Source organism: Dermacentor andersoni, chromosome 7 (genome assembly GCF_023375885.2).
Source record: "Dermacentor andersoni chromosome 7, qqDerAnde1_hic_scaffold, whole genome shotgun sequence".
NCBI lineage: Eukaryota > Metazoa > Arthropoda > Arachnida > Ixodida > Ixodidae > Dermacentor > Dermacentor andersoni.
In genome coordinates this window covers 26,305,440-26,319,327 of record NC_092820.1, presented here as the reverse complement: position 1 = coordinate 26,319,327, position 13,888 = coordinate 26,305,440, and the positions used below count along the sequence as shown (strand labels likewise).

General features: G+C 41.5%; 1 pseudogene; it reads left to right on the top strand.

The window, feature by feature from the left end:
• Positions 1-230: 230 nt before the first annotated feature.
• Positions 231-7,941, top strand: LOC126535443 (uncharacterized; annotated as a pseudogene).
• Positions 7,942-13,888: the final 5,947 nt, after the last annotated feature.

The window sequence follows — 13,888 nt, the reverse complement described above, 5'->3', positions numbered from 1 at the left end:
GATTGCCGCACTCAAATGTAACAAAGGCGGCCGGAATAGCAGCAGTAATGTCGTTTGCGGTGTCTCATGGTTTGAGGTGGACAGTACTGGGCGACCTAGCGAAGCTGATAAACTTTCTTGTTGGCACAGATGCCTTGCCTCCGAGCAAATTTACTTTTCGGAAGCTCTGGGCGGGAGACATGCGGGATATTGTGCAGCATCACTTTTATTGTGAACAATGCAAACGCGACATGACAACGCATGGCAATTCTGCTGAGTGCAGCAGCTGTCACAGTGTCAGAACAACCCAGTCATTAAAAAATGAAGGTTGCTTCTTCTTCATTCTTAACCTGGCAACGCAACTCAGTCTTATGATTCAATGGACCAAACCGGAACTACATGAAAGCCTTGAAGCACTTCAGCACCCGTCATCTACCGTTACTGATATTACCAGGGGTCAGTGCTACAGCAGGCTGAGGGAAGAACAGAACCTTCGCCCCGATGACTTGACATTGACAATAAATACTGATGGGAGCCCTGTATGGAAATCTTCGAAGACGTCAGTGTGGCGCCTGCAATTTATTGTTAATGAACTGCCACCGCATTTGCGATTTAAACACCCAGTTCTTGCAGGGCTCTGGTTTGGTAAAGAGCATCCAGAGATGCAACTGTTCCTTGAGGGGCTCGTGAATGAAGTAAACAGCACAGGGGCAGTGAAGTGGGCTCACAAAGGAGGCGTTCATGCGTCAAAGCCTCATGTATTGTGTGTCTCCGTTGATGCACCTGCAAGGGCATGTGTGCAGAACATGGTGACCTTCAATGGATATTTTGGTTGCACATGGTGCCTGATTCCAGGAGAGCACCGAGGAGGTAAGTAAAATATCTTATATTTCTATCAGTCTCTGAAAAACGACTAATATGTATGTTTCTTTAAAATGTGAAAGTTATTCTTGGAGCGTGTAATGCACAGAATATGTTATACGGATATATGCACTTTATAAAATACTGGTATTTCATATAATTATGCTGACTATATGGTGCAATCTAAACATGATGATGCAGGTGCTAGATGTTAGTGACAAAATCGTACTTTGTTACTTTCACTTATGTTATTGTTTCACTCTTTTATGTGCATTAGGGAGCATGCGGTACACAACAGTGTCTTCTGTGGAACAAAGAACTTCAGACCGTGTCAAGAGTGAGATGCATCTGGCAAGCAGGTTTAGAGACACCATCAATGGCTTAAAGGGGCCGTCAGCCTTGATGAACTTGAAAGGTGAGTGAGGGGCATTGAAGCCCTAATTCCTTTCCTAATTGCAGTAATACCTGTGTCACATGGACTTGGCTCAAAGATTTCAGTCAAGGGTCACTGAAACTGCCAACCTCTGTCAAACTCGAAAGAGTTGTGATGCTGCCACACGGCACTTCATAACTGCTATCAAGAGTTTCACCTTATGAAGGAGTGGGACGTTGGTTGCCACACTAAATCTGCACAAAAAATAGACAAAAACACTATCATTTCTAGCACTATCGTCGCATATGTAGATTATTTTTAACCATATAGCAGCACCCATTTCGTCGTTATGTCAAAAGATTGTCTGTTCGATGCCTTTAGAAGTGCATGCGTGACACTGGTATTGATTCTTGGCTTCACAGCTTTTCTGCTTCTACACTGTGGGCAGTGCAAATAATTCACTGCTGTGCATGTCCATAACATGAACCACATGCAACATGTTTTAGTGATAATTGTTTTCAACAGGACTGACTCTTGGGCTGTAGTAAGTCTTGCATTATTATGATGGTACATTAGCGCTTGTCCTTTTGTTCTTTGTGTCTGTTATTAATTTGCGCTAGTCTACCTTGAGTATATTCATCTTCAATTATAACAAATATGTGATTCGAGGCAAAGTAATAATTTTTTTCTGCAAATAATTCATGGAGGTGGCAGACATCACATTTTGTGTGTCAAATGCTAGAAGCTAATATTTATATATAACTAAATTTCTTAAGTTAACCGCCAGTATAGCAAGTTTAGGAGCCTCGTATATGTGTTTGTAGTATGTTTTCTTACATAAGCTACATGTGTTCATTCAGGTTTGGACCTTGTGAACGGTTACAGCGTTGAGTACATGCACTGTGTCCTACAAGGTGTTGCAAAGCAGCTGACAGAAACCATCCTGTCAAGTTCCAATTCTGATGAGCGCTTCTATTCGGCTAATGTGACTCTTTCCATTGCCATTTATTTTGTAATATTTTGATTACATAGTGAAATTACAAGATGCTTAACGTGTAGAATAAGGTGGATTCACAAAGCAAACAATGTCACCAAATGAAATTGCCTGACTGTGTGTCATGGGATTTTGCATCATCAATTTGATGTTTTGTACCTTGTTCACAATTGTGATAGATCCTTAGGTATGTTTCACTGGATATTTGTGGTGCATACAAGTGCACTTGTCCTGGTTATGAATATCTCTTTGACATTTGAAAAGGTACATTACCATCTCCATTGCCTTTGCAAGCATCTGTTGATATGGGAGCAGTGTTTGTATAGCATGACGTTAGCAGCATCACATACTCTCAAGCCGCGACACAGCTGAGCTTTCATTTTGTGGACTTTTATTCCTAATCAAGTTGCTTGCTTAGATCTTTTGTACTTGTCTGCTTTCACAATTTTCTCTTCCAGAAAGTGGCAATCGTTAGTGCATCATCTTGTGTGTATGACTCTACCTTGAGAAATAGCTACTCAATCTACACTGCCATGTTTGGTTGTACATACAACTCCTGCAGAAAACCTGAATGAATAGTGCAACCGGAATGCATTAAAATTGCTTACTTTCAGGGGCATAGCCAGAGGGTAGCACATTAGGCATGTTCCCCTCCCCCTGAAAGAATGTTATATATATATATACACTACACCACTGCTTATCTCTAACATCCAAACTAGCACTTCTGCAATCAATGACTTGTCTGTTTTGTGTTCATCTGCACTCTTTAAAAAGTTTACATCCTTTGGGGCTTATCTTCTCCCACAACAATAATCGTCATCTGCCTTGCTTGTGTTTCCTTTCTTGAAAACTTGGTGCTCGCTACTTTCTTGTCGAAAATGCTGTGCCACACTGATGACTCGCAAGCTGTTCGTGAATTGGAAGTACTGGGCTCGCAAGCTGTTCGTGACTTGGAAGTACTGGGCTCGCAGCATTAAAGAAAGGGAATGGGGGCAAGACAGATGATGATTATCATTGTGGGGTAAGATACGACCCATAGGGTGTAAACGTTTTTAAGAGAGCATGTTTTCAACCGATTCTCTCATCACCAAGGACACGAAATTTTTATGTGTAGTATTTTCTAACTGAAAAGAGTGCTATGTTTTAATGTCCTAGAAATAAAATATTGCACTTCCTTATGACAATTTTTAGGCATGTAATGCTGTTTATTTTGATCGATTTTGAGCAGTGCATCCACTTGTTTGCATAGATTTGTTGCGTCACGCTGATAAAATAATTAAATTAGGTCGCGTTGTCTGTTATAGGTGCACCATCAGCACTTTCCAAAATAAATGCACGGCTGTTGTCCATCAAGCCACCTCACTGCATTACAAGGCTGCCACGGTCTGTTCAAGAAAGAAGCCATTGGAAGGCATCTGAATGGAGAAACTGGCTCCTTTTCTATGCTCTGCCTTGCCTTAATCACATTCTGCATCATGAGTACTGGAGTCACCTTTCCAAGCTTTGTGAGGGTATATATATCCTCCTTCAAGAGGAACTCACCATTCTTGAAATTGACAAAGCCGGTAAGATCCTTAAAGATGTGCTACTGCATGCATGCAAGCCAAGTTTGAACTCAACACCTTATGTGAGCTTATGGTAATGTCTGCAGATACTCCACACACAGACTATCAGTCCACGGTTTGTACTGTAGTGAGTTAACCTGTTCAATCTTTCAGCGCTTGTATGACCAAAACCATGTCCACATAGCAGAGATCTTGAAGACGACCATGGCAAATAAGGTGAAACATGCTAGACATTATATTTCTACAGAAACTTGCAAGGTGGAGAGAAGTAATTAATTAAGGGAAAATGAGACATGCACCCAAAGATTGCAGTTGCTTCGGAGGAAACCCATGCAGGTTCCTCGAAAGAAAAGCCTCACAGTTGAACAAAAATTCATCCTGGTCCGGGGCTCGAACCCAGGACCACCGCCTTCCCGGGGCAGCCACTCTACCATATGAGCTTGGGCCAGGGCCAGGATGAATTTTTCTTCAACTGCGAGGCTTTTCTTTCGAGGAACCTGCATGAGTTTCCTTTGTAGCAATTTCTACGTTTGGGTGCATGGCACATTTTCCCTTTATTAAAGGAACAAGCTAGCCACTGATTTATTTAGAGTTGGCAGAGAACCTATACCGGTAGCTGATGAGATAAGCCTTCTTACACATAGGAAAAACAGGCATAAAAATGTAATATACAGCATGCATAGCGCCATATATTTCTTTTTTCTGCAACATGCAGAGAAATTAAAAGGTCGTTAATGGAGCTAGTGACCTCCTTTGTGCAAGTATGGCTGTGGAAGTTCCCTTGAGACAGTCCCACTCTTTGTTAGCATCTTGATTTCTCAAGAGTGACTGAGGTACCAGACGGGGTGTGTTGGTAAATGTGTACTTCCTTTATTCCTGATGAACAAATTATTCTCCCATGCACAAGCTCAATGACCAGCCTGGCAAAATGTGTTTGCAGAATTTTATGTGTGTAAAATGGCACACTACATAGATGTTTGCTTCTTTCCGTAGTAATTTTTCTTTTTCTGGCTGCCTGAAATCAACTCATAGGGGCTACAAAATTTTGCCAGCACTCTGTATGTTCTGCCTTTGTAGCTTATGTATGTAAAGACCACGCCAGGCTTTGCTGTTCTTTCTGACACCAGTGGCTTTATTGTGCTCCTATGTATCGCATTCTTTGGGATATTCTCAGTAATTGGGATCAAACTAAACAAGTCTGCTGCAGCCAACCTACGTATTTGCTCGAATCTTGGCTGAGCCCCGAATGTCTGAAACCATAAAGAAACTTACCTCGAATGTAGGCCAAAAAACAAATGAGGGCAGGGTCTACAAAATGAAAACAGCACTTATTGAGTATGAACATGCCGAGCTCAGTCTATGTCATTGCTGCTAGCCTCGTACGCTTGCGGATGCATATCCACGCATGTGCAGACAGTGCTGCACAGCGCGATCTCGGTAAACTTGGCGCGATCTCGGTAAACCACTCCTCTCTGTTATCACATGCGTATCTTCCTTATTGCTGTCATCTCCTCGTTGCGGCAAATGCAAAAAGCATCTCCTATTGCCCCTCCAACAACGGGCGTTTTTCTCATCGATGCCTAAGTCCCGTCTGGCTTGAATGTTTGTTGATGCCTCTGCGGCTAGCACAATTTTTCGACTAAAAGCGGCACTGCAGTGTCATCACCTAAATGGTGTCATTGCGATAATACCGCGCCGCACACCGATACGACACAGGTCAAAATGGCAACGTCGTCGCTCGTGTACTTCAGTTGTCTACTGGTGCGGCAAGTTGTGGCTACGATACTGACTTTTCTAGATGGCGCTAGCTATGCACCACCTAATTGGCACCAAATTTAATATGTTCAATGACAAACTGGCATGTTTTCAAAATCTTCGAACCTAAGCCGACCACAGAGCTTGGCATATGACGATTTGAAAAAAAATAAACTATTGGCCTAGATTCAAATAAATACAGTATTTTTTGGTTATGGAAGCTGCCCTGCATCATGGAGGGCACAGCCTCAGCAGCAAAGAGTTCATATGCAGAGTTGTGTTGGAGTGTGCGTCCATTATATGGTAGCAGACCTTTCTGAGCCTTTGTTTGGTGACAAAAGCAAGCATGTTCTCAGGATAGCTTCAAGTTGCTGTCCAATAATTGCTAAAGTTATTGTGGAACTAGCTCACCTATCAACGAAAGTTAATTCAGTGTTGAAAGATGCTTAGATTTTGTTTCTTTGTAGCTTGGTATGTTAAAGGAAGTTCTTTTAATATAAGTAAAGTCTCAGCACACCTAAGAACATTTTAAGACCATGTCTGGGTGTGCACAAAGGTTGAAAACTTGCACTGCCAGCACATGACAAGAAAATACGACACAGGATGGAAGCCATGCAAGAAGTGGTGGCACTAATTTCATTGTAAAAACATTTTGTTAAAAACTATACCAGTCAACTGAAGCTTCAAAGGAGCTCATAAAAATAATTGTTAGGCGCACCAGATGAATTCCATAATGAAATTCCTCCATTCTTGTCAGTGCAATCCTTGACTGGGGTACAAACAAAGCATATGTGTACAAATTGTTAGCATCACCCAATAATGTACATTGAATGTGGTAGTCACATGTAAGAAGCTGATCAAATCAATATAATTTTTTGTGAAAGGATTTACCTTCAGGCTGGCTGTTTCTTTGTACCTCTTGATCGTGAAAGTTGCGTGTAAAGCAAAACTTACAAACTTACATATATTTAGCGGGCCTGACCAGCTCAAGCCATTTGCACATCAACTCGGGCTTTCCTCCTATTTGTAGCACTTGTCCTAACTGGAGTGAACGTTTCTGTGATGACAGCTAGGGGAAAGGCTATTATTGTAGGCACCAAAATATTACAGAACTGTTCATCTTGGCTTATGGAATCTTGGGTCACCGCTTCCGAAAAAAATGCGCAGTAGTTATGTCTTTATGTCATAGAAATTTATTATGAGTCTTCTGCACCTTTTTTTGATGTGCTTGTATATGTTAACACAGCTAACTTTGTGTAGAGCACTTGTCTTGTCTGTTGTGCTCATATTTGTTGTTTCACTTATTTGTTTTCTCTTATAAGCCATGCACCTGCCGGCCCTGCAATGCAGAGCAAATTTCCGTGAAATGTTGAAATTTCTTCTTTGCTGGTCAAGTTACGACCGCACTTTAGATGACAAAAGCTGGGGTTGCTTATGGCGAGACTGTTCAGGCTACATGTTAAACTTTGGAAAAGCACTGTATTCCTTCTAAATATCAGACTGGTTTCAGTGCACAAACCCTGCAGGGATGTTTTCATGTCGAGCAGTGTGAGAGTACATGTGTATGACTTTAGGCATTGTTTATGTGCAAATATTTAAAACAAATTGAGCCATGCCCTCTTTAAAACTATTTTGCTTTTCAGAGTCTCTTCTCAAGAACTTTGTGTCAAGGTGTGAAGCATTATATGGTGTGGCATTCATGACATATAATGTCCACGCACTCCTCCACCTTGGAAACTGTGCCCGTTCCCTTGGGCCCCTTTGGGCACATTCTGCCTTCATGTTTGAAGGGGGAAATGGCACCATTGTGCGGCAGATTTCTGCAGCAAAGGGCCTTCCGGACCAAATTGTAGAACGAGTCGTCATGTCTCAGCAGCTGCAGCGTCTACTTGCAAGTCCACTTCTAGCTTCTGAAGAAAAAAGGTTGTGCAATGGCTTTCTTGAATATTCACCTGTGAAAAACTTTTTGTGTGTAGATGGCTTATCACTGTTGATCACAGGTAACAAGACAGTGCTCACTGCTGAAGAGCAGGATGCACTGTATAGTCGGTGTGGAGTGGCTGTGTCCGATGCTGTGGAATATGAGCGATTTGTGCAAAAGGAGCAAGTTTTCCACAGCACTGGATTCAGAAGACCTTCAAAATCTGATACGACCTTTGTGCGGACATACGCTGGGTGCTATGCACAAATTGAGAAAATACTTGTGCTTCAGGAGACAGGCTGCTGCTATGTTATCTGCAGACCAGTAATTATAGCAGATTCCTCCTCACATAAAGGAGTGTTTTCTTTCGTGTGATGGAACGCGCGACGTGATCTTGCCTGATGAAATTGTTGACAGTTGCTTGTGTATAGATTTTGTGCAAGAAGATAAGATGTTCATTTGTGACCTGCCGAACAAGATTTAAAGGGATTGAAGGGACACTAAAGAGAAAAATGAGTTTAGCTGTATTAGTAATTAACCGTTCCTCATTACCAAAAACAAAGTGTCTAAAGCTACTGTGGAATGGAAGATCCATAAGGAAAACACTCTACAGCAACTGCATTCCACGAATCTCCTTGCTGCTTTCTGAATACTAGGGTTCAAACACGTAGCGAGCTGCTTATCACACATGTATACCAACCCGTCATCACACAAGTGAAGTGGTATCCTGCACAAACAAGAGGGATGAGTATGTGCTGCAGCGCACTTCAATGCCAATCGGTGCTAGCACAGCAGAAGGCTTGCTGTTGTAACGAAAGAGCCATTTACAAGTGATCTGGGTGTTGAATACAATACAAATAAGTTAGAAGAGAATGTGTGTAAAGCGCACAAGAATGTGCCTTCGAAATACTGAAATCAACAAAAATAATGCAGCAGAGGCCTGAACAGTTTCCAGGTAATGGTTAATATCTCAACTGAGGATATAGCTTATGAAACTTCAGTAGTATCTCTAAATTCCACACTGTAGTTTAGCATTCGATTTTACTGCCACACCTAATTTTTGTAGTTGATCCTTTGTTCTCTTCATATTTTGGGGTCCGTTTTCGTTGCAAGGGTTGCCAAATTTATTCCACAGGACCGAGAGGTTCCTTGAATGGCACATTGGAGTTCTGCGAGCTGTCAAAATGAATCTGCCCCATGTTCCTTTCAGTGCATTTTCACATTAGAGCTTGAATTAAAGAATGAAAAGCATCACAACCCCACTTCGGTAGCCTTCATGAATAAGATCATTGTGACAGTGGCAAGGGTCCCTCGTGCTTGTTTGTGAACGAAAACTTAAGGCGACTTGAAAAACGGTCAGCAGAGCTAACTGTTAGGAGAACAGGTGCGCTTCTCTGCTTTCATTACTAATGATTCTGTTAATTTGAGGGTTGCAGTTTAAACGTTGTAGTTGTGAAATTACGCTAATGAACATATTTTTACAAAACACTTAAGTGGACCACTAATGCAGTGTAATTGCATAATTGCACTATTTGCGATAAGCATGTCATAGTATCGTGTTGAGGGCCACCAAGTGGAATGCAGGTATTTGGCTTTAAAAGTGCCCATCAACACTACGGAAGATGTTGAAGTTACTGGAATGATAAGCATGTCAGTCTCTGTAGGCTGTGCCAAAACAAGCATGGTACACTGTAAGCCACGGGATAAGTGCTGAGGCAAGAGAAAAACTGATTCAGCTGTTCAGCATGAGTATGCTTAATGTATCTTAAAGGTAAACAAGACAAAGTAAATGATAAATGTCAAGACGTGCTTCCATAATAACAGTGCCTTATCTGTCTAACGTACTTGTAATGAAATTAGTTGGGGGGTGAAGGACGTACATTTAGTCTCATCTTACGAACAAAGCCACTCATACTATGAGAAGATGCTGTGTATTCCTGAAAAGATGTGAAGTGGCAATGCTGTCTTGAAATTGTTGCACTAGCTTGGCATGATGTTATAGATTTTGATGCCATTTGCTCACGCTTAATGAAATCTTTACGAGTAAAAATGAATGCATTGTGTTCCAAAAGAGCCAATGACTGAATTCAGGAAATTTTAACTCCTGCTTAATTACAATGCCTTAAATGCGAAAAAATGCTTTGCGATCTGTGATGTCACACTGACTGGTTTCGGTGTGGAAAAAAAATTGATCATGATTTTATCTTCTAATAATCACCCCAGCTGTTGCCGCAAAATAAATGAAACTAATTTTTAAAGATACTTTTTATTGTAAGCTGATTCAGTACATCTCTTTAGTGTCTTTTTGATGTTGCAAGGTAGGCTCTGCACTTGCAATGCAACTCATGTAGAACACCCTTTTTTGGGAAACATTTTTCTTATTGGTACCCAGCATTTAATGTTTGTCATATTTAGCTTTCAACTTCTTGCCCACATTTTTTCGAAATGGAGAAAGTTCTGTTAGAACCGTGTGTTTTGTTTGGTCATTTTATGGCATCTTTAAAAACCTACATTTTCATTTTCTGTTCTGGGGTATAAGTATGCTTCTAATAGGAGAGAGTACGTGTGTGTGTGGATAAAGCCAAGTAGAAGGACAGCCTATTTCCTCATCAAAAGATTGGAATATTTTCACATTCCTGCTTGATCTACCATGCATGTCTGGTACTTTTCTTTTTGAGCAAAGGGTGCTATCACTTGTATTTTGTTAGTGTTGTAAAATCATGTTCTCTGTGCTGTATGCAGTGCTGTGTCAATTGCACCAGTCCACGTTTCATGAAAGTTGCTATATTCGTATACAAATGAGATGACTTATGACAAAGCTATGCCAAAGAGCGGTGAACAATGCATGTGACATGAGCATATGCAAAAGATGCTGTACTTGTATGCCTTTCTCCACTCAGATGGTAGTGCCTGCAACTGGCATATGTATATAACTGCACTTACATACACTGATTGATGTTCTGTCATTTTGGTGATAATGGATATTGTTGGCTACAGCTGCTGTAGAATTTATGCTTTATCACTGCAGTCATCGATTGATCTTTTGAATGCCAGTTTTGTTAGACTTGCTTGATAATTTGGTAATCTAAGCAGTGCTTCGTAGAGCCACACCCCAGCCACTCCTTATGCCTATCCATAAAGCCATATATGCATGGTGTGACAAATTTCGAAAGCCATATAACAATTTTGCTAGACATTTATGACATCTCCACACATCACGTCGTAAAACTTGTAGTTGCAAACTAATTGAAGTCTTCATCATAAGGTTATCATCCTCGCCCTGGCCATTGGCAAGTGATTTTTGACTTCCGTATGCAATTCATTGCTTCAAGACGAGTTCACTCACTGTCAAAGTAATTTTCAACCACAGTTTCTGTGCAATATAATGCATGCTAGGCCTACCAATATGGCTTGAATGACTGGATGGCATGGTGGCAGGTGACAAGGCGCCATTGGAAGGTTGCTGCTATTTTTACTTTAGTGGCTATGAATGGCAGTCAAGCCCGAGAGTGTGTTTACTGATGGCTGATTGCCTATTTAGGGCCAACCTCCTAATTGCTATCAAATTTGCCTGTAAATGAGTTTATTTTCTCACGTTATGCTTCCTGTATTTCTGAGCATCAAGTTAGGTGTGCGTACACCCTTGTCCTACTGCGGCATCTGTTTGGTAGTATTTTATCTCTGTCCTTTGGCTCATATGCTTTCGCAAAAGGAACATACCTTTGTTCAGTAAGACACCAATTCGGAAAGTAGTATTTGTACATTTTAGCCATTTTGTATCTTGCTTTCTATACTTGATAACATTGCACATTCTTGTGGTATATTATGACCACCTGCTATAACATGACAGCAGAGTATTGGTAGACTAACTAGTTTCTTTTTTGTAATATCTTTTTGCACTAGGGAATTCCTATTGAAATAGCAGTGTGAAAATATTTGAATGTTAGAATTCAAATCAGAATAGTTCCAGCCATTTCCGTTTTTTTTCTACACTTCTTTACTACACTGGCCCTTTCTTTAGGAGTTAAAAAATATAGGTTGTCCAAAGGGCGTGCTAGAGGGGAACTGGGTGAAGCTGACCATGCTGTTTGTGTGGAGGTTGGAGGTTGCTTCATGTCCTACTTTGCACCAAGAAAAATATGTTTAGTGAACCTAAGCACCAACTTCCCGAAGTGCAAGTTCTGAAGTGTTTTCCAGTGCCCTTATTTTCATAAGCCACACTAGCTACTTTTCAATTGGGGTGATGCACCACTGGGGAGAGGGCATTCGGTGTGCCCAGAAAACTGGTCATAATGTCAGCATCATCTGAAGCAGGTGAATTGTTACAGTGGCTTCCTAGAGTGGAGTCTTCGGGCACTGAGTGTCCAGGATGCACCCTCTTGGCCACATAGATATAACCAATTACCCATAGCTCGATGGTTGATATCAGTTACAGTATCTAGCTGTGTGATCTGGTGTGCCACCTTAGCAGAAGCAGAGGGCAAACTTCGAAATGCTGATGAAACTGTTGAGCCACATCCATCTGTTGAGAGTAAGGAAACTTCTCTATAGAAGTCATAGGCAGTAACTGGCCTCTGTGAATGAAGGTTGCGTGGGTACTGATCAAAACTTCGATCAAAAAGGTCATTGTAGGATTTTTGGGCTAGATCATAATGCAGACTGTCTCTGTAGCTGCTAAAGTAGACAGTGAACATTGTTAAACTGCGCGAACAAACGGATCACAGAGACAGCATGGGACAAGGACGGGCGCAGACTTGCAACTAATGTTTATTCCACAAAGACCACATATAAGTACACCACTGCGCATATGCGAAAAAAGAAAAGATAAAAGAGGAGAAAAACCTTCTATATGCAAAACGCCACCTACCTTCGCTCGTCAATAAACCTCATCTCACTGTTGTGTAAATAAACTGAGGTGTCACTGACACAGTCTTGTCCCTTCTTTCTAATATGGTACGCCTCGAGTAGCTCTCTGGCTCGGCTATCTCGGCAGCGGCACAAAATCTTTACTTCCTTCATGATCGGCTTGCACGTGCACGCCAAGCAGTGGACTGGCAGGTGCCCATTCGCTTTATTTCTAATTGACAATTCATGCTCACGCAAGCGCACATTCACGCACCTTCCTATTTGGCCTATGTAAGCTTTACCACATGATAGAGGTATCTGATTACCTACTCCAACACTGCAATCTACGTGGAAAATGGAGTGCTTTGTTCCGCACCCTTGGAAGCTATCTTCTTCCTATGTGCGAGCATAGCCCAGCGAGCTTGCCGGGAGCCGAGAACGCTATCTCAACTCCATACCGTTTCACAACCTTTTTTAAGTTGCGGGAAGTCTTGTGAACATAAGGCACAACTTTACGTTTCTTATTTTTGCGCTCCCTTGTGTCTTCAGTAATATTGCCTTCCGTATAATAATAATAACAGTAATATTGCCTCCAATACTGCTGAAATGACTGATTGCGGGAAACCTGCTTCTTCCAACCTTACAATCTGCCTGTCAAAGCTTTCCTGCATTTTGTGTGTGCAGGACTTTCCTGAGGCTGACATGATACACTGGGTGGCTATTGCCCGCTTTACCGTTTTCGAATGAGCCGTATCGTAGGGCAACAATTTCTTTTGGGATCTTGGGTTATATTTCCAGCACACATGGTCGTCACAGAAGCTTATAGCGCAGTCTAAAACTGAATATTATTATCCTTTGTTAGTTCATGGGTGAAAGTCAAACCCTTGCCAAGGCGCTGGAAGATGTGTAGTACACCTGCGATGGCGTTGTTATACGTGGAACTGGCTTGCTTTTTTAAAAGTACAAGAAAATCGTCAACATAACGAAACACGGTAACAACCTGGTCACGATCGATCCCTTCGTTTACCGCTCTGTCAAATTCTGATAAGTAAACATTGCACAAGATTGCGCCCGTCCTTGTCCCATGCTGTCTCTGTGGTCCGTTTGTTCGTGCAGTTTAACAATGTTCGCTAATATGTACCAACTCGCCCAACAACAAGTTCTACTAAACTATAAAGTAGACAATGTCTAACGGGTGCTGCCAAGGAGTCAAAGTGGGTGCACAAACAATGTCTCAAAGCATTGGAGATGTAATATTTAAGTGTATAACGTGCCTGTGCTAATGACCAGGGACATGGGAGGTATTCTCCATTTCGGTGGGGGAAAAAATTCAAAAACACCCATGTACTTAGATGTAGGTGCACGTTAAATAGCCCCGGTAGTCCAATTTACAGAGTCCCCTACTATGGCATACCTCATACTCAGAAAGTGGTTTTGGCAAGTAAAACCCCATAATTTTTGTTGCCTCCCATCCCAACAGTTTGTGTGCAGCAATATTTTGTTTACACAGTATATTTCGGATATATTGTTTTTTTTCAGAACCTTCTATAAAAGGCGATGCTACAAATTGCAATTTTACCTGCTGCAAGATTTTC